At 43.7% G+C, this 17,766-nt stretch overlaps 1 long non-coding RNA gene across 1 annotated transcript in view; it reads left to right on the top strand.

The window, feature by feature from the left end:
• The first annotated feature begins 702 nt into the window (after positions 1-702).
• The window catches only part of LOC132356414 (uncharacterized), a 79,779-nt gene continuing 62,715 nt past the window's right edge, over positions 703-17,766 (top strand). The window contains exons 1-2 of the long non-coding RNA XR_009499850.1: positions 703-849; positions 3,518-3,631. This is a non-coding gene — a long non-coding RNA (uncharacterized LOC132356414). The remainder of the gene's footprint in view (positions 850-3,517; positions 3,632-17,766) is intronic.

Raw genomic sequence — 17,766 nt, 5'->3', positions numbered from 1 at the left:
AAGTGAAGTAAGTCAGAAAAAGAAAGACAAATACCATAAGATACCATACAGTACTGTACCATATGATATCACTTAAAATATGGCGCAAATGAACTTATCTACAAATCCGAAACAGACTCTCATAGAGAACAGACTTGTGGTTGCCAAAGGGGGCGGGCAGGGAAAGGGATGGACGGGGAGTTCGGTGTTGGTAGATGCAAACTATTACATTTAGAACAGATAAACAACACGGTCCTACTGTATAGCACGGGAAAGTATATCCAATCCCCTGGGATAAACCATAATGGAAAAGAATATTAAAAAAGAATGTCTCTGTGTATAACTGAGTCACTTTGCTGTACAGCAGAGACTGGCACAACATTGTAAATCAACTATACTTCAATTAAAATTAAAAAAGTTTAAGAAGCCTTAAGTATGGCTGACCAACCTTAACTTGATCTTGAGTGTGACAGGGGCCCTGAATCGGCTGAGCGTCTGCTGTCCCACTGCAGGAGGGGCGCGGGGTCCCAGGCGCTAGTACCCAGTGAGAACCCCGAGGGAGAGAGATGGGAGGCACCACGACCTGGTCTGCAGCCCCTCTCGCTCCCGGCGGCTCTTCCCCGTGATTGGGCGGCGCCAACTCCCAGTGTACCCCGCCCACCCCGCCCACCGGCGCCGGCGTTCCTCGTGCGCGGCGGGAGCGCGAGTTAAAGCCGCCCGGGCGCTCCACCTGCCTGTGGCGTCCTGGCGCAGCGCGCCTCGCGCCCGGGTCCCCGCGCTGTCTCCTCGCGCCCGTGGGACGCCAGGCGCTCCTTCTGCTCCTGCCGCCCGTGCTGGCCGCGCTGGGCGGCCTCGGGGGCTCCGCGACAGGTGAGTGGGGCCCGCGGGTGGGGCGCCCCGGGAGGGACCGCATCCCGCTCTGCAGGCTGCGGGGCGCGGGGCTGCCCGGCTGCCGGGCGGGGGCGGAGGAGAGCTTGGGGCGCCCTCGCTGGGTGTGCGCGGCGTGTCCCCCGTCCTGCGGTGACCTTTCGTCTGGGAGGGCGAGGCTAGACTGTCTGGAGGGGCCCCCTGCTTCTCAGCCCTTTACTCCTTAACAAGCCTGCCTGGTGGGTGGGCTCAGCGGATGGTTTGGATGTCTTTTCCTCTCTGGCCCTCAGGCCGGTGGGAAAGGAAGCTCATTCCGCACTACGCTCCCTTCTAGGTTCTTCCTTTTCCCAACATCCAAGGGAGTGGAATTGGCTTTCTAGCCTTGGTCTCTGATGGGCCCGCCGCCCAGGTTTAACCAGGCAGCAAATTTAGCCTCTTGGAGGCCCGGGACCTTGGGAAGAGGTGCTTCCCTCCAGAAACAGCCCCGGGGAAACGGAGCTTGGGCCCAGGTGCGGTTAGCAAACAACTTCCAGCGGCGCTTGTTAATACCACCCAGGTGTAGGCGGACCCCAAGGCAGAGGAGAGCTGAGTCGGGGTCCCAGGGTGACTAAGACACCCTGAGTTCCCGTAGGGTTGGTGGCTGGTGACCTGGGCAGGTGCAGGAGGTGCCCAGTGTTTGTCAAACGACCTGGCCTGCAGAATTGCCCATCTCTCCTGACAGGTGCTCCCAGTTGGCCCTCATGGATGGAGGCAGATTTTAACTCATTTTTTAACTTATGCAGACACTTTGTTGGTCAAGGTACTGTTAACTGGTTAGGAGGAGATGTCACTTAGTCTCTGAGCTGTTTGCCCTCCAGGAGGGGTTCTGACCCTCAGGGTTTTTGCCTAACCTGGTGGGGCATCTCTGCGCAGGAATCCCAAACAGTGGTCTGTTTGCTCCACTCCGGAAACAGGATTTAAAGTTACTTGCCTTTTTCACTAAGCAGTGTTCGCCCAGATCTTCTGGTGTGAAGACATCTTTGTGATGTCTGTTGTAGAACAGCCCATGATCATTGTACTTTGTATGTTGACAGACTATGAGAAAGCTACCATGAACTTAATATGTAAATAGATTAATAAGTACATTTTTTATTTATTCACAGCAAGCATCTACCTAAATTTGAAAAGTAATGTTTGAGACCCATCTACAGACGGTGTTCAGAATCCATGTGCACACTGGGTCTCCAGACTGAGAATCACCAGGGCAAATAGTGTTCCAGGTGGGACTCACCTAGCAGTGTGAGTCTTTGAGGGTTGCCTGCAGCCCTAACTGGGATCCTTCTGGAAGGATCTGCTAGAAGAGGTAGCAAAAGAGCTAACACTTTGGGAGCATTTATTTGGTGGGTATTGTGCCCAGTGACTTTGTACTCTTTTAATCCTTGCATTTTCCTCTTAGAACCACTTATTTACTAGCCTCACTTTACAGACAAGAAAAACTGAGGTCCAGAGGGAGGCAGTAACTCTCCCGAGGTGATGTTGTTAGTACGTGGTCTAACCAAAACTCCAACCTAGTTAGTAGCCTGACGACTGAGCCTGGGATCCCATCTTAGGGGTTGCTGACCTCACCTGCTCTCAGTTGAATGGTTTTGGTCAAGTCAAGTGGGATTGCCCAGATGGTATGTGAGTAGCTGGCAAAGTTGTTAGCTATTCATTAATAACCAGTACCTCCTGAGTCTTTCATTTAGAATGCAATTTATAAGCCAGCCTTTTAAAATCAAACATTGAGTAACTATGCTAAAAGCACTGTCTTAGAGGGATGCAAGTAAGACTGAGGTCTGGTTCCTTACCAGAGAAGGTGTAGTCTGCGCGGTGGGCTTCCACTGTCAACTCCCATCACATAGCTTTGCACACGACTTTCCATCCCATGTGCATACATTGTCCCTGGGGTAGGGTCTTCACTGCGTCTTACAGAGACTTCTGCCAAATGGGACATGTGGCTTATGTTTTCTCGGAACCAAGGATTGGCTTTTTCTCTTTGAAAGTTAGGACAAAATAGTAAACTAAGTACAACCAGGCCTTCTCTGAGCACCACATCCATAACAGGCTTATTTTTGACCATTAATCATTCAGGGTTGAGAAACACAAGTTCATGATTTGAATAAAACTGATAATATAAATCAGTGTCCTGTGATAACTGAAAACTTAAGTATTTATAACCAGGCTATTAGAGGTATTCTTATAAAGATGGCATGTAGGACCCCACACCCTAACTTCATTTGAAGCTGTATCAACCCATGTCTAAAAGGAAACTAAAGTTAAGTGCTTTGAACCTAGATCTCTAAACTTGCAACGCTTCATACTCTGAGCCTGTAAGACCGAATCAGGCCTGGAAGAATAGTTGTATCTTTGTAAGCACAAGTGTAAGTCTGAGCCATTCTAACAAGACAACGGGGAGGCGAATGGCAGCTCTCCAGCAGCAACTCCACAGCATCAGAAAGAATGGCCCCCAAGGGTCGTCACTGGAGAACCTGCATGGGTTTTCAGGGTACTGAACCCCCCTAGCGTTCTCCTAGATAATAGCTGAAGGAAGGTCTTCCAAAGAGAACAGTGAATGCAGCTTACATGAAAAGGTCTCCTGGACCCAAGGAATCCAAGAACTCTGATGGCTTTGCTTCTTGGTCCTTCATTGCAGATGAAATACAGTGTCAGATGACAAGGCAAGCTGCATGTGGTGGGAGATGCATTCCTGTGGCCTGGCTCTGCAACGGAGAGCAGGAGTGCCCGGATGGGGCGGACGAGCAGTGTGGTGAGTGGTCTCACCGCTGTGTCCCGTTGTGTAGCATGCACTCACCCGCACCGGGCCCTTATTGCTGTGTGCCTGGTTGACAGTCAGTTCTCATGGCTTTCACCCTCTTAGGGGGTGTTCGGAAATGTTGGTAGTTCTGGGTGTCTTGGTAGTGTAATTCCAGTGTCAGAAGTAGCCTAACCTTTGAAATCAAAGTAAAACTGGCTTAAATCTACTCCACGTGCAGTGGGATCTCAGAGTTCCCCCCCAGTTCCCACCAGGTTTGTGCAGAGGAACCTGGTTTACAGCGTTTTGGGGTCACCTCTGGAGCACCCTCCAGTTTTGCTGAAGTGTTGAGCTTGTGGGTATCTGCACTGCATGTGTCCACCGCTGCAGCAAACACATTGCACTGCTCTCCACCTTCAAATTCCCGCTCGTTCCTTTTGGAGCAGTTCAGCTCTCTCCTGCCAAGTTCTGCCTTAGGAATTTCACCATAAGTTCTAAGCTATTTCTCAAGGTATTTTTCTCAGGTTAAAAAAAAAAGTTCCATCCCTAAGGGAAATTCTGGTGCTGTTAAAATAATTTATTATTTCACCTTGCTGCACTAGTTAAGACTCATTTGATTATGAGTCACAGAATCCAAATGAAGCTAAGGTAAGCTGGCTTAGGAATTTATTGTAAGGATACTATGGTTTCTAATGGAACTCAAAGAAGACTACCTGGGCCTTGAGACAGTGTCTCATAGTAAAAACACATATCTCTGAGGATCAAAGACAATTGCCCCAGAAGGGGAAATCCACACAAGTTGGCCATACACCCTCAGAAATGTCTATAAGATGACCTACTGAGCCCACAGGATCTGAGTCCATTTCCTCAAAGTGGTAAGAGTTCAAGTGGGTCATTGACTATAGGATATATCACATACACAGACCACTTTTATGTATAATCGTTTTCAAATTTTTAAAAAGTCATTGCTTTACAAAAACAAACAAAACTTTTTTAAAATTTTATTTTTTAAATTTTTATTTTACTTTGGAGTACAGTTGGTTTACAATGTTGTATTAGTTTCAGGTGTACAGCAAAGTGATTCAGTTATACATATACATATATCTATTCTTTTTCAAATTCTTTTCTGGTTTAGGATATTACAGAATATTGAGTAGAGTTCCCTGTGCTATACAGTAGGTCCTTGTTGGTTATCTAATTTAAATATAGTAGTGTGTATATGTCAATCCCAAACTCCCAATATATCCCTTCCCCTGCCACCTTTCCCCTTTGGTAATCATAAGTTTGTTTTCTAAGTCTGTGATTCTGTTTCTGTTTTGTAAGTAAGTTCATTTGTATCATTTTTTTTATTGAAATATAATTTACTTACAATATTTTATTAATTTCAAGTGTATAACATAGTGATTTGATATTTTTATACATTATAAAATGATCACCATAATAAGTCTAGTTATGATTTGCCACAATACAGAGATATTACATAGTTATTGACTATATTCCCCACACTGTACATTTTATACCTGTGACTCATTTATTTTGTAACTGGAAGTTTGTACCTCTTAACCTCCCTCACCTATTTTCCTAATCCCCCCCTACCCACCTCCCTGTGGCGACCACCAGTTTGTTCTCTGTATTTATGAGCTTGTTTCTGTTTTGTTATGTTTGTTCATTTTAAAAAAATTTTTTATTGGAGTATAGTTGATTTACAGTGTTGTGTTAGTTTCAAGTGTACAGCAAAGTGAATCAGTTGTACATATACATGTATCCACTCTTTTTTAGATTCTTTTCCCAAGTAGGCCATTACAGAGTATTGAGTCCCTGTGCTATACAGTAGGTCCTTATTAGTTACCTATTTTATATATAGTAGGGTGTATATGTCAATCCCAATCTTCTAATTTATCCCTCCCCCCTCCCTTACCCCCTGGTAACCATAAGTTTATTTTCTACATCTGTAACTCTATTTCTGTTTGGTACGTAAGTTCATTTGTACCCTTTTTTTTAGGTTCCATGTATAAGTGATATCATATGATATTTGTCTTCCTCTGTCTGACTTACTTCACTCAGTATGACAATCTGTAGGTTCATCCCTGTTGCTGCAAATGGCATTATTTCATTCCTTTTTATGGCTGACTCATAGTCCATTGTATATATGTACTACATCTTCTTTTATTTATTTGTTTGTTTATTTTTGGCTGCGTTGGGTCTTCGTTGCTGAGCAGGGGCTCCTCTTCGTTGCGGTGCCCAGGCTTCTCATTGTGGTGGCTTGTCTTGTTGCAGAGCACGGTCTCTAGGTGCACGGGCTTCAGTAGTTGTGTCACGCGGGCTCAGTAGTTGTGGCACGCGGGCTTAGCTGCTCCGCGGCATGTGGGATCTTCCCAGACCAGGGCTCGAACCAGTGTCTCCTGCATTGGCAGGAGGATTCTTAACCACCACGCCACCAGGGGAGCCACATCTTCTTTATCCATTCCTCTGTTGATGGACATTTACGTTGCTTCCATGTCCTGGCTATTGTAAATGGTGCTGCAGTGAATATTGGGGTGCATGTATCTTTTCAAATTATGGTTTTCTCCAGATATATGCCCAGAAGTGGGATTGCTGGATCATATGGTAATTCTATTTTTAGTTTTTTAAGGAACCTTCATACTGTTTTCCATAGTGGCTGTACCAATTTACATTCCTACCAACAGTGTAAGAGGGTTCCCTTTTCTCCACACCCTCTCCAGCATTTATTGTTTGTAGATTTTTTGATGATGGCCATTCTGACCGGTGTGAGGTGGTACCTCATTGTAGTTTTGATTTGCATTTCTCTAATAGTGATATTGAGCATCTTTTCATGAGCTTTTTGGCCATCTGTATGTCTTCTTTGGAGAAACATCGATTGAGATCTTCTGCCCATTTTTTGACTGGGTTGTTTGTTTTTATGATATTCAGCTGCATGAGCTGTTTGTATATTTTGGAGATTAATCCCTTGTTGGTTGCTTCTTTTGCAAATATTTTCTCCCACTCTAAGGGTTGTCTTTTCATTTTGTTTATGGTTTCCTTTGCTGTGCAAGAGCTTTTAAGCTGAATTAGGTTTCATTTGTTTACTTTTGTTTTTATTTTCATTACTCTAGGAGGTGGATCCAAAAAGATGTTTGCTGTGATTTATGTCAAAGAGTGTTCTTCCTATGTTTTCCTCTAAGGCTTTTATAGTATCTGGCCTTACATTTAGGTCTTTAATCTGTTTTGAGTTTGTTTTTGTATATGGTGTTACAGAATGTTCTAATTTCATTCTTTTACATGTAGCTGTCTGGTTTTCCCATTTATTGAAGAGCCTATTTTTTCTCCATTGTATATTCTTGCCTCCTTTGTTGTAGATTAATTGACAATAGGTGTGGGGTTTATTTCTGGGCTTTCTATCCTGTTTCATTGAGCTATATTTCTGGTTTTATGCCAGTATCATACTGTTTTGATGACTGTAACTTTGTAGTATAGTGTGAAGTCAGGGAGTCTGATTCCTCCAGCTCTGTGTTTCTTTCTCAAGATTGCTTTGGCAATTTGGGGTCTCTTGTGTTTCCATACAAATTAAAAATTTTTTGTTCTAGTTCTGTGAAAAATGCCATTGGTGATTTGATAGGGATTGCATTGAATCCGTAGATTGCCTTACGTAGTATAGTCATTTTGACATTATTGCTTCTTCCAATCCAAGAACATGGTATATCTTTCCATCTGTTTGTGTCATCTTTGATTTCTTTCATCAGTATCTTATAATTTTCTGAGTACAGGTCCCTTGCCTCCTTAGGTAGGTTTATTTCTAGGTATTTTTTGACGTGATGGTAAATGGGATTGTTTCTTTAATTTCTCTTTCTGATCTTTCATTTTTAGTGTGTAGGAATGCAAAAGCTTTCTGTGTATTAATTTTGTATCCTGCAACTTTACTGAATTCATTGAGCTCTAGTAGTTTTCTGGTAGCATCTTTAGGATTTTTTATGTGTAGTATCATGTGCTCTGCAAACAGTGACAGTTTTACTTCTTCTTTTCCAATTTGGATTCCTTTTATTTCTTTTTCTTCTCTGAGTGCTGTGGCTAGGACTTCCAAACCTATGTTGAACAGAAGTGGCGATGATCTCAGGTGACCTCAGCCTGCAGTGGCTTGAAGCAGGATCTCAGGTCCCAGACCAGAGATTGAAGCCAGCCCGTGGCAGTGAGAATGCCGAATCCTGGCCACTAGACCTCTAGGGCCAGTGGCCAGTTCCGAGGCCCTGGGTCATCTGCTTTGTGGAAAAGAATTTTAACAGAGAGACAGAAGGTAGTGAAACAAGTAAAGTGTTTATTAGGAGGAAAAAAAAGTACGTGTGGCTAGACAGACACAAGCAGGCTCAGAGAGAGTTGCACCCTTGGGGTAGTTCACATTACTTAAATGGGGCAGTTCTTCCCGGTTCCCTCTGGCCAGTCATCCTGCTTTGCCTGGCTCTGAGTCCATATTTGGTCTAACTCAGGGCCCTCCCCTATGTGCGTGTGCATCTTTTAGACAAGATGGATTCCAGTGCAGGGGTTTTTGGGAAGAAGGACATATTATGATCTGGTGCCCCCTCCCTCTTCTGACCTCTGGGGAACCTTTCTGTTGCATGTGCAGTCGGGAAGGTGTCCTTGACCTCAAGAATGAGAGATATGTGGTTTCTTTATCTTCTCTCCAAGCAGGACTCAGCTCCCCTTGCTCCTGCCGTTATGTTTATCCTGGAGTATCTGTCCACAGGGGACAGATTCCAGCTCCTCAGCCTGGGACCCATCCATCTCCTGCCTCAAATTCCCCCTGAGAGACGTGGACCCCACGAAATCTTTACTGGGAAGATGAAGGCCGAAGGTCTATCTTCTGTAGCTTCTTCAGGCTGGCGTGGGGCTTACAGACCCTACCTAACTGGAGCCATGCAACTCTTGCCATATCTTGTTGAGGGACCCCAGGGTGACTTCTGCTGTTATTCTGGCAGGGTCTTTTTCAGGGAGCAGCTGGAATCCATGCATCACCATTATCCTGTTGTGCCCTCGAGGAAACAAGCTGAATAGGTAGATTAGAGGAGCAGGGGCTAAAGACTAGTGAAAGACAGTTATAATCCGAGACTCAAGCAGGGGTAAGAATCTGGTTATACATGGTCAACATATTTTTGTTAATCTCAGGGTTAAAATTTAGCATGTTTCTCCGTTTCTAAAATGGAAGTTCTGAACCTGTTGGTCCCAGCCCTCCTACTTGGGCTGAAAGGTCTTAGTTATAGATTTATAACAGTATGGAAGACAACAAAGCACTAGGCGAAATATAACATAAATCAGTATGACTGAAAAGAGGAGGGGTATAAGAAAATGGAAACCTGTCCAAAAGTTTTTAATACCTTGTGGGATCCGAGGGAACAAACTAGAGAACCAGTTTTCAGTTTTCCCGCCCATATTGAATAACGAGGATTGATGGTTAATCAATCACCTGCTGAAGCCAGGTGGCTTATTGTTGAATTTTCTCAGTGTTGGTTTCTAGCTGGGAAGAGGTGTTACCGCACGTGCGACAGGAAGCATTGGTGGTTGCACATACTCCTCCTTGTTCTGCCAGTAGATACTCCAGGGCCAGTCGGTTGTCAAGTACCACCTTGGCCAGGGAATCTAGAGACTCTGTAAATTAATAAGAGACTTAGCAGTCTCACTGGCTGTGGTGGTAAGAGTGCGAGGCAAGTTTTGAAGGACGTATTGGTGGGCAGCTGTCCCCCCACCATGGTAACAGTGCATACCCAACGAAATAGGCATCTCCATCTGGGATATTCCCGGGTAAGTTTCGAGTCAATCCAGTGAATGGTTTTAATGAACTGACCCAGTGCTTGGATTCATTTGAGGAGTGGATTGAGAAAGGGGAAATCAAGGTTCCCAGCCTACACTGCGTGGGTGTGGAATGATTGCGTAGACAGTTAGTAGCCCACGGTTGTTTATCTACGTGGCATCCAAAGACGTATCCTGTTGGGGCACAATAGACTAACTGGCCTAAGGTTTTAAAGCTTAGCCATCCAATCCTTTTGTTGTGGAAATATTTTCCAACCATATACCCAGTGCACTCCATCCATTCCGTTCTGTCAATTGCTCCACCAGTATGGATCCTTCTTCCATCAGGTAGTGGGTTAGGGTTTGAGCACAAACGGGCAACTGGACCTCTGGCTTGGGCGAGGGGCATCATAAAACACTGGGGTGTCTTAATGCCAGTTTTTCATTCCCCAGTTTTGACCTCATGTTCTGCTGCTGCTGCTAAGGAAGAGGTAGGCAAGAGACATGAGAATTTTTTCTATGGGAAGATGAACAATTTGACTCTGTACATCACAGCACTGAGTCTTGGGTCTTTGAAAGTCCATTTTCCCTCAGGAACTTGGCTAAAATTCTTTACGGGACGGACAAAGGGGTCGCTATGGTCGATGACGGACTTAGCTCGCGGGGTAAGCACATCCAGCATTCTGTCAACTGAGGGGAGGAAGCAAGAGTTTGCAGGGTGTGAACCAGGGAGTTGTCTGTCTGTCCTGTGGACAAGGGAAAGAGGTAGAGAAAATCTAAAGTAATTAATACCTTCATAGTTGCACCAATCAGAGTTGGTGTTTTTTTTTTTTTTTTTCAATCAGAGTTTTGATCTTGAAAAATGACTGGAAAGCACGAGCATTAAAAGAAGTGTTGTAGTGAGTTGAAACCCAGTGGTTAAGTATGGGTCCTGAGGTTTCAGGTGAGTCATATTAAACCACCCAGCATGGGTAGAGGAGTTCTGTCTCGGGCATAGGTGCAGGGCTACAGCGACACTCGTAATAAATTCCGAAAGCAAACGTGAGAGCACGGAGGACAGTGATTATCTAACTCTACCAGAGCATGTCAGTTATTTTGTAAGTGGACTAGTGTTCTGGAAGGCAAAAAGGAAGATAGTGGCTGCGGGTACTTAGCCTTGGGTCTAAGAAGTCTCTTTGTCCTTCCTGAATAGAGCTTTAGGTCTTGGAGAGGCTTCCTCGTCCACCTGGATTTTTCAGGCTGTCCAGGGTCCTCCGTGTCCTATGGAGACTTGCGGGAAGGGGTGGATTCATAGGAATGGCTGGAATGTGGGTCTTCGGGTTCCTGTAACATATCAGTGGAGGCAGGTTTAATCCTGGACAGACGGACCCAACTCGTGACTCCCTGGTGCTTAACTGCTGTAGGGGTGCTCAGCAGGACTTGTTAAGGACCCTTCCACTTTGGGAGTAGCTGGGTGCCGGGGGACTCATTTTTCCAGGTCTCTAAGAGTACCCAGTCCCCAGGATTTACAATGGAGTGACTGGGGCTCTTACCTGGGGTGGGCTGGGTATGTATGTATGTATTTATTTATTTATTTATTCATTCATTCATTCATTATCAGTCATCAGTTTTATACACATCACTTTATACATGTCGATCCCAATCGCCCAATTCAGCACACCACCATCCCCACCCCACCGCAATTTTCCCCCCTTGGTGTCCATACGTTTGATCTCTATATCTGTGTCTCAACTTCTGCCCTGCAACCCGGTTCATTTGTACCATTTTTTTAGGTTCCACATACATGCGTTAATATACGATATTTGTTTTTCTCTTTCTGACTTACTTCACTCTGTATGACAGTCTCTAGATCCATCTACGTCTCAACAAATGACTCAATTTCATTCCTTTTTATGGCTGAGTAATATTCCATTGTATATATGTACCACAACTTCTTTATCCATTCGTCTGTTGATGGGCATTTAGGTTGCTTCCATGACCTGGCTATTGTACATAATGCTGCAATGAACATTCGGTTGCATGTGTCTTTTTGAATTATGGTTTTCTCTGGGTATATGCCCAGTAGTGGGATTGCTGGGTCATATGGTAATTCTATTTTTAGTTTTTTAAGGAACCTCCATATTGTTCTCCATAGTGGCTGTATCAATTTACATTCCCACCAACAGTGCAAGAGGGTTCCCTTTGCTCCACACCCTCTCCAGCATTTGTTGTTTGTAGATTTTCTGATGATGCCCATTCTAACTGGTGGGAGGTGATACCTCATTGTAGTTTTGATTTGCATTTCTCTAATAATTAGTGATGTTGAGCATCTTTTCATGTGTTTCGTGGCCGTCTGTATGTCTTCTTTGGAGAAATGTCTATTTAGGTCTTCTGCCCATTTTTGGATTGGGGTGTTTGTTTCTTTAATATTGAGCTGAATGAGCTGTTTATATATTTTGGAGATTAATCCTTTGTCCGTTGATTCGTTTGCAAATATTTTCTCCCATTCTGAGGGTTGTCTTTTCGTCTTGTTTATGGTTTCCTTTGCTGTGCAGAAGCTTTGAAGTTTCATTAGGTCCCATTTGTTTATTTTTGTTTTTATTTCCATTACTCTAGGAGGTGGATCAAAAAAGATCTTGCTGTGATTTATGTGAAAGAGTGTTCTTCCTATGTTTTCCTCTAAGGGTTTTATAGTGTCCAGTCTTACATTTAGGTCTCTAATCCATTTTGAGTTTATTTTTGTGTATGGTATTAGGGAGTATTCTAATTTCATTCTTTTACATGTAGCTGTCCAGTTTTCCCAGCACCACTTATTGAAGAGACTGTCTTTTCTCCATTGTATATCTTTGCCTCCTTTGTCATAGATTAGTTGACAGTAGGTGCGTGGGTTTATCTCTGGGCTTTCTATCTTGTTCCATTGATCTGTGTTTCTGTTTTTGTGCCAGTACCGTATTGTCTTGATTACTGTAGCTTTGTAGTATAGTCTGAAGTCAGGAAGTCTGATTCCTCCAGCTCCGTTTTTTTTCCGTCAAGACTGCTTTGGCTATTCCGGCTCTTTTGTGTCTCCATACAAATTTTAAGATGATTTGTTCTAGTTCCGTAAAAAATGCCATTGGTAATTTGATAGGGATTGCATTGAATCTGTAGATTGCTTTGGGTAGTGTAGTCATTTTCACAATGTTGACTCTTCCAATCCAAGAACATGGTATATCTCTCCATCTGTTGGTATCATCTTTAATTTCTTTCATCAGTGTCTTATAGTTTTCTGCATACAGGTTTTTTGTCTCCCTAGGTAGGTTTATTCCTAGGTATTTTATTCTTTTTGTTGCAGTGGTAAATGGGAGTGCTTCCATAATTTCTCTTTCAGATTTTTCATCATTAGTGTATAGGAATGCAAGAGATTTCTGTGCATTAATTTTGTATCCTGCAACTTTACCAAATTCATTAATTAGCTCTAGCAGTTTTCTGGTGGCAGTTTTAGGATTCTCTATGTATAGTATCATGTCATCTGCAAACAGTACAGTTTTACTTCTTCTTTAACAATTTGTATTCCTTTTATTTCTTTTTCTTCTCTGATTGCCGTGGCTAGGACTTCCAGAACTATGTTGAATAATAGTGGTGAGAGTGGACATCCTTGTCTCGTTCCTGGTCTTAGAGGAAATGCTTTCAGTTTTTCACCATTGAGAATGATGTTTGCTGTGGGTTTGTCATAAATGGCCTTTATTATGTTGAGGTAGGTTCCCTGTATGCCCACTTTCTGGAGATTTTTTTATCATAAATGGGTGTTGAATTTTGTCAAAAGGTTTTTCTGCATCTAATGAGATGGTTTTTATTCTTCAATTTGTTAATATGGTGTATCACATTGATTGATTTGCGTATATTGAAGAATCCTTGCATCCCTGGGATAAATCCCACTTGATCGTGGTGTATGATCCTTTTAATGTGTTGTTGGATTCTGTTTGCTAGTATTTTGTTGAGGATTTTTTCATCTATATTCATGAGTGATATTGGTCTGTAATTTTCTTTTTTTGTAGTGTCTTTGTCTGGTTTTGGTATCAGGATGATGGTGGCCTCATAGAATGAGTTTGGGAGTGTTCCTTCCTCCACAGTTTTTTGGAAGAGTTTGAGAAGGATGGGTGTTAGCTGTTCTCTAAATGTTTGATAGAATTCACTTGTGAAGCCATCTGGTCCTGGACTTTTGTTTCTTGGAAGATTGTTGTTTTTTGGTTTTTTTTTGTATTTTTGGCTGTGTTGGGTCTTCGTTTCTGTGCGAGGGCTTTCTCCAGTTGCGGCAAGCAGGGGCCACTCTTCATCACAGTGCGCGGGCCTCTCACTATCGTGGCCTCTCTTGTTGCGGAGCACAGGCTCCAGACGCGCAGGCTCAGCATTTGTGGCTCACGGGCCCAGTTGCTCCGCGGCATGTGGGATCTTCCCAGACCAGGGCTCGAACCCGTGTCCCCTGCACTGGCAGGCGGATTCTCAACCACTGCACCACCAGGGAAGCCCTGTTGGAAGATTTTTAATCACAGTTTCAATTTCATTACTTGTGATTGGTCTGTTCATATTTTCTGTTTCTTCCTGGTTCAGTCTTGGAAGGTTATACCTTTCTAAGAATTTGTCCATTTCTTCCAGGTTGTCCATTTTATTGGCATAGAGTTGCTTGTAGTAGTCTCTTAGGATGCTTTGTATTTCTGCGGTGTCTGTTGTAACTTCTCCTTTTTCATTTCTGATTTTATTGATTTGAGTCCTCTCCCTCCTTTTCTTGATGAGTCTGGCTAATGGTTTATCAATTTTGTTTATCTTCTCAAAGAACCAGCTTTTAGTTTTATTGATCTTTGCTATTGTTTTCTTTGTTTCTATTTCATTTATGTCTGCTCTGATCTTTATGATTTCTTTCCTTCTGCTAACTTTGGGTTTTGTTTGTTCTTCTTTCTCTAGTTTCTTTAGGTGTAAGATTAGATTGTTTACTTGAGATTTTTCTTGTTTCTTTAGGTAGGCTTGTATAGCTATAAACTTCCCTCTTAGAACTGCTTTCGCTGCATCCCATAGGTTTTGGGTCATCGTGTTTTCATTGTCATTTGTCTCTAGGTATTTTTTGATTTCCTCTTTGATTTCTTCAGTGATCTCTTGGTTGTTTAGTAACGTATTGTTTACCCTCCATGTGTTTGTGTTTTTTACGTTTTTTTCCCCTGTAATTCATTTCTAATCTCATAGCTTTGTGGTCAGAAAAGATGCTTGATATGATTTCAATTTTCTTAAATTTACTGAGGCTTGATTTGTGACCCAAGATGTGATCTATCCTGGAGAATGTTCTGTGCGCACTTGAGAAGAACGTGTAATCTGCTGTTTTTGGATGGAATGTCCTATAAATATCAATTAAATCTATCTGGTCTATTGTGTCATTTAAAGCTTCTGTTTCCTTATTTATTTTCATTTTGGATGATCTGTCCATTGGTGTAAGTGAGGTGTTAAAGTCCCCCACTATTACTGTGTTACTGTCGATTTCCTCTTTTATAGCTGTTAGCAGTTGCCTTATGTATTGAGATGCTCCTATGTTGGGTGCATATATATTTATAATTGTTATATCTTCTTCTTGGATTGATCCCTTGATCATTATGTAGTGTCCTTCCTTGTCTCTTGTAACATTCTTTATTTTAAAGTCTATTTTATCTGATATGAGTATAGCTACTCCAGCTTTCTTTTGATTTCCATTTGCATGGAATATCTTTTTCCATCCCCTCACTTTCAGTCTGTATGTGTCCCTAGGTCTGAAGTGGGTCTCTTGTAGACAGCATATAGATGGGTCTTGTTTTTGTATCCATTCAGCAAGCCTGTGTCTTTTGGTTGGAGCATTTAGTCCATTCACGTTTAAGGTAATTATCGATATGTATGTTCCTATGACCATTTTCTTAATTGTTTTGTGTTTGTTTTTGTAGGTCCTTTTCTTCTCTTGTGTTTCCCACTTAGAGAAGTTCCTTTAGCATTTGTTGTAGAGCTGGTTTGGTGGTGCTGAATTCTCTTAGCTTTTGCTTGTCTGTAAAGCTTTTGATTTCTCCATCAAATCTAAATGAGATCCTTGCCGGGTAGAGTAATCTTGGTTGTAGGTTCTTCCCTTTCATCACTTTAAGTATATCATGCCACTCCCTTCTGGTTTGTAGAGTTTCTGCTGAGAAATCAGCTGTTAACCTTATGGGAGTTCCCTTGTATGTTATTTGTCGTTTTTCCCTTGCTGCTTTCAATAATTTTTCTTTGTCTTTAAGTTTTGCCACTTTGATTACTATGTGTCTCGGTGTATTTCTCCTTGGGTTTATCCTGTATGGGACTCTGCGCTTCCTGGACTTGGGTGGCTATTTCCTTTCCCATGTTAGGGAAGTTTTTGACTATAATCTCTTCAAATATTTTCTCGGGTCCTTTCTCTCTTCTCCTTCTGGGACCCCTATAATGCGAATGTTGTTGCGCTTAATGTTGTCCCAGAGGTCTCTTAGGCTGTCTTCATTTCTTTTCATTCTTTTTTCTTTATTCTGTTCTGCAGCAGTGAATTCCACCATTCTGTCTTCCAGGTCACTTACCCGTTCTTCTGCCTCAGTTATTCTGCTATTGATTCCTTCTAGTGTAGTTTTCATTTCAGTTATTGTATTGGTCATCTCTGTTTGTTCTTTAATTCTTCTAGGTCTTTGTTAATCATTTCTTGCATCTTCTCAATCTTTGCCTCCATTCTTATTCTGAGGTCCTGGATCATCTTCACTATCATTATTCTGAATTCTTTTTCTGGAAGGTTGCCTATCTCCACTTCATTTAGTTGTTTTTCTGGGGGTTTTTCTTGTTCCTTCATCTGGTATATAGCCCTCTGCCTTTTCATCTTGTCTGTCTTTCTGTAAATGTGGTTTTTGTTCCACAGGCTGCAGGATTGTAGTTTTTCTTGCTTCTGCTGTCTGCCCTCTGGTGGTTGAGGCTATCTAAGAGGCTTGATGGGAGGGACTGGTGGTGGGTAGAGCTGACTGTTGCTGTGGTGGTCAGAGCTCCTGTTGATGGGTGGGGCTGGTTTCCCTCCCTGTTGGTTGTTTTGCCTGAGGCAACCCAACACTGGAGCCTACCTGGGCTCTTTGGTGGGGCTAATGGCTGACTCTGGGAGGGCTCACGCCAAGGAGTACTTCCCAGAACATCCGCTGCCAGTGTCCTTGTCCCCACGGTGAAATAGAGCCAGTCCCCGCCTCTGCAGGAGACCCTCCAACACTAGCAGGTAGGTCTGGTTCAGTCTCCCCCAGGGTCACTGCTCCTTCCCCCGGGTCCCAATGCGCACACTATTCCGTGTGCGCCCTCCAAGAGTGGGGTCTCTGTTTCCCCCAGTCCTGTCGAAGTCCTGCAATCAGTTCCCACTAGGCTTCAAAGTCTGATTCTCTATGAATTCCTCCTCCCGTTGCCGGTCCCCCAGGTTGGGAAGCCTGACGTGGGGCTCAGAACCTTCACTCCAGTGGGTGGACTTCTGTGGTATAAGTGTTCGCCAGTCTGTGAGTCACCCACCCAGCAGTTATGGGATTTGATTTTACTCTGATTGCGCCCCTCCTGCCGTCTCACTGTGGCTTCTCCTCTGTCCTTGGACGTGGGGTATCCTCCTTGGTGAAGTCCAGTGTCTTCCTGTCGACGATTGTCCAGCAGCCAGTTGTGATTCTGGTGTTCTCGCAAGAGGAAGTGAGAGCACGTCCTTCTACTCCGCCATCTTGGTTAATCTCCACTCGCGGGCTGGGTTCTGTTGCCGTATTCTTGTATAGCCCTCTGGACCTGGCCTAGGTTTATAATGTATTTAAGATGGGCTTGGGTTTCTGGGCCAGTTAGCATGTCCAGGGTAAGGAGTGGCCTTCCATGTGTCATTTCAAAGGGGCTTAACTTTGTGGTTGTTTTAGGGGCCACCCTGACCCTTAAGGGAGCTATTGGCAGCAGGCGGTACCACGGTTCTGGTTTCCTGACAGTTTGCCCACGGTTTTCTTTAGGGTATGATTAGCCTGTTCTACTTTTCATGAGGACGGAGGTCTCCAGGACAAATGCAGGTGGTATCTGATTCCTAAGGCCTGTGAGAGCTGTTGGGTAACCCTGGCTTTGAATGAGGGTCCACTGTCACTCTGGAGGTGGCAGGGTAACACAAACCTAGGAGTGATTTCTTTTATTGATAGAAGTGCTCTAGCCACTTCGGTTGCCTTTTCTGTCCTACTGGGGAAGGCCTCTGCCCATCCAGTGAAAGTGTCTTTAAATACTGATAAGTATCTGAAGCCTTGGAAAGAGGGCACCTGACTGAAACCCATTTGCCAGTCCTCTCCTGGGTAAGTCCCACGTCACTGGGCTGGGCTAACGAGAGGGGGAGGGGGTGAGGCTTGAGGCTGCCTCTGGATTATGGGTGGTGC

The sequence above is a fragment of the Balaenoptera ricei genome, chromosome 21 (genome assembly GCF_028023285.1).
Source record: "Balaenoptera ricei isolate mBalRic1 chromosome 21, mBalRic1.hap2, whole genome shotgun sequence".
Lineage (NCBI taxonomy): Eukaryota > Metazoa > Chordata > Mammalia > Artiodactyla > Balaenopteridae > Balaenoptera > Balaenoptera ricei.
This window is presented reverse-complemented; position numbering and strand designations above follow the sequence as displayed.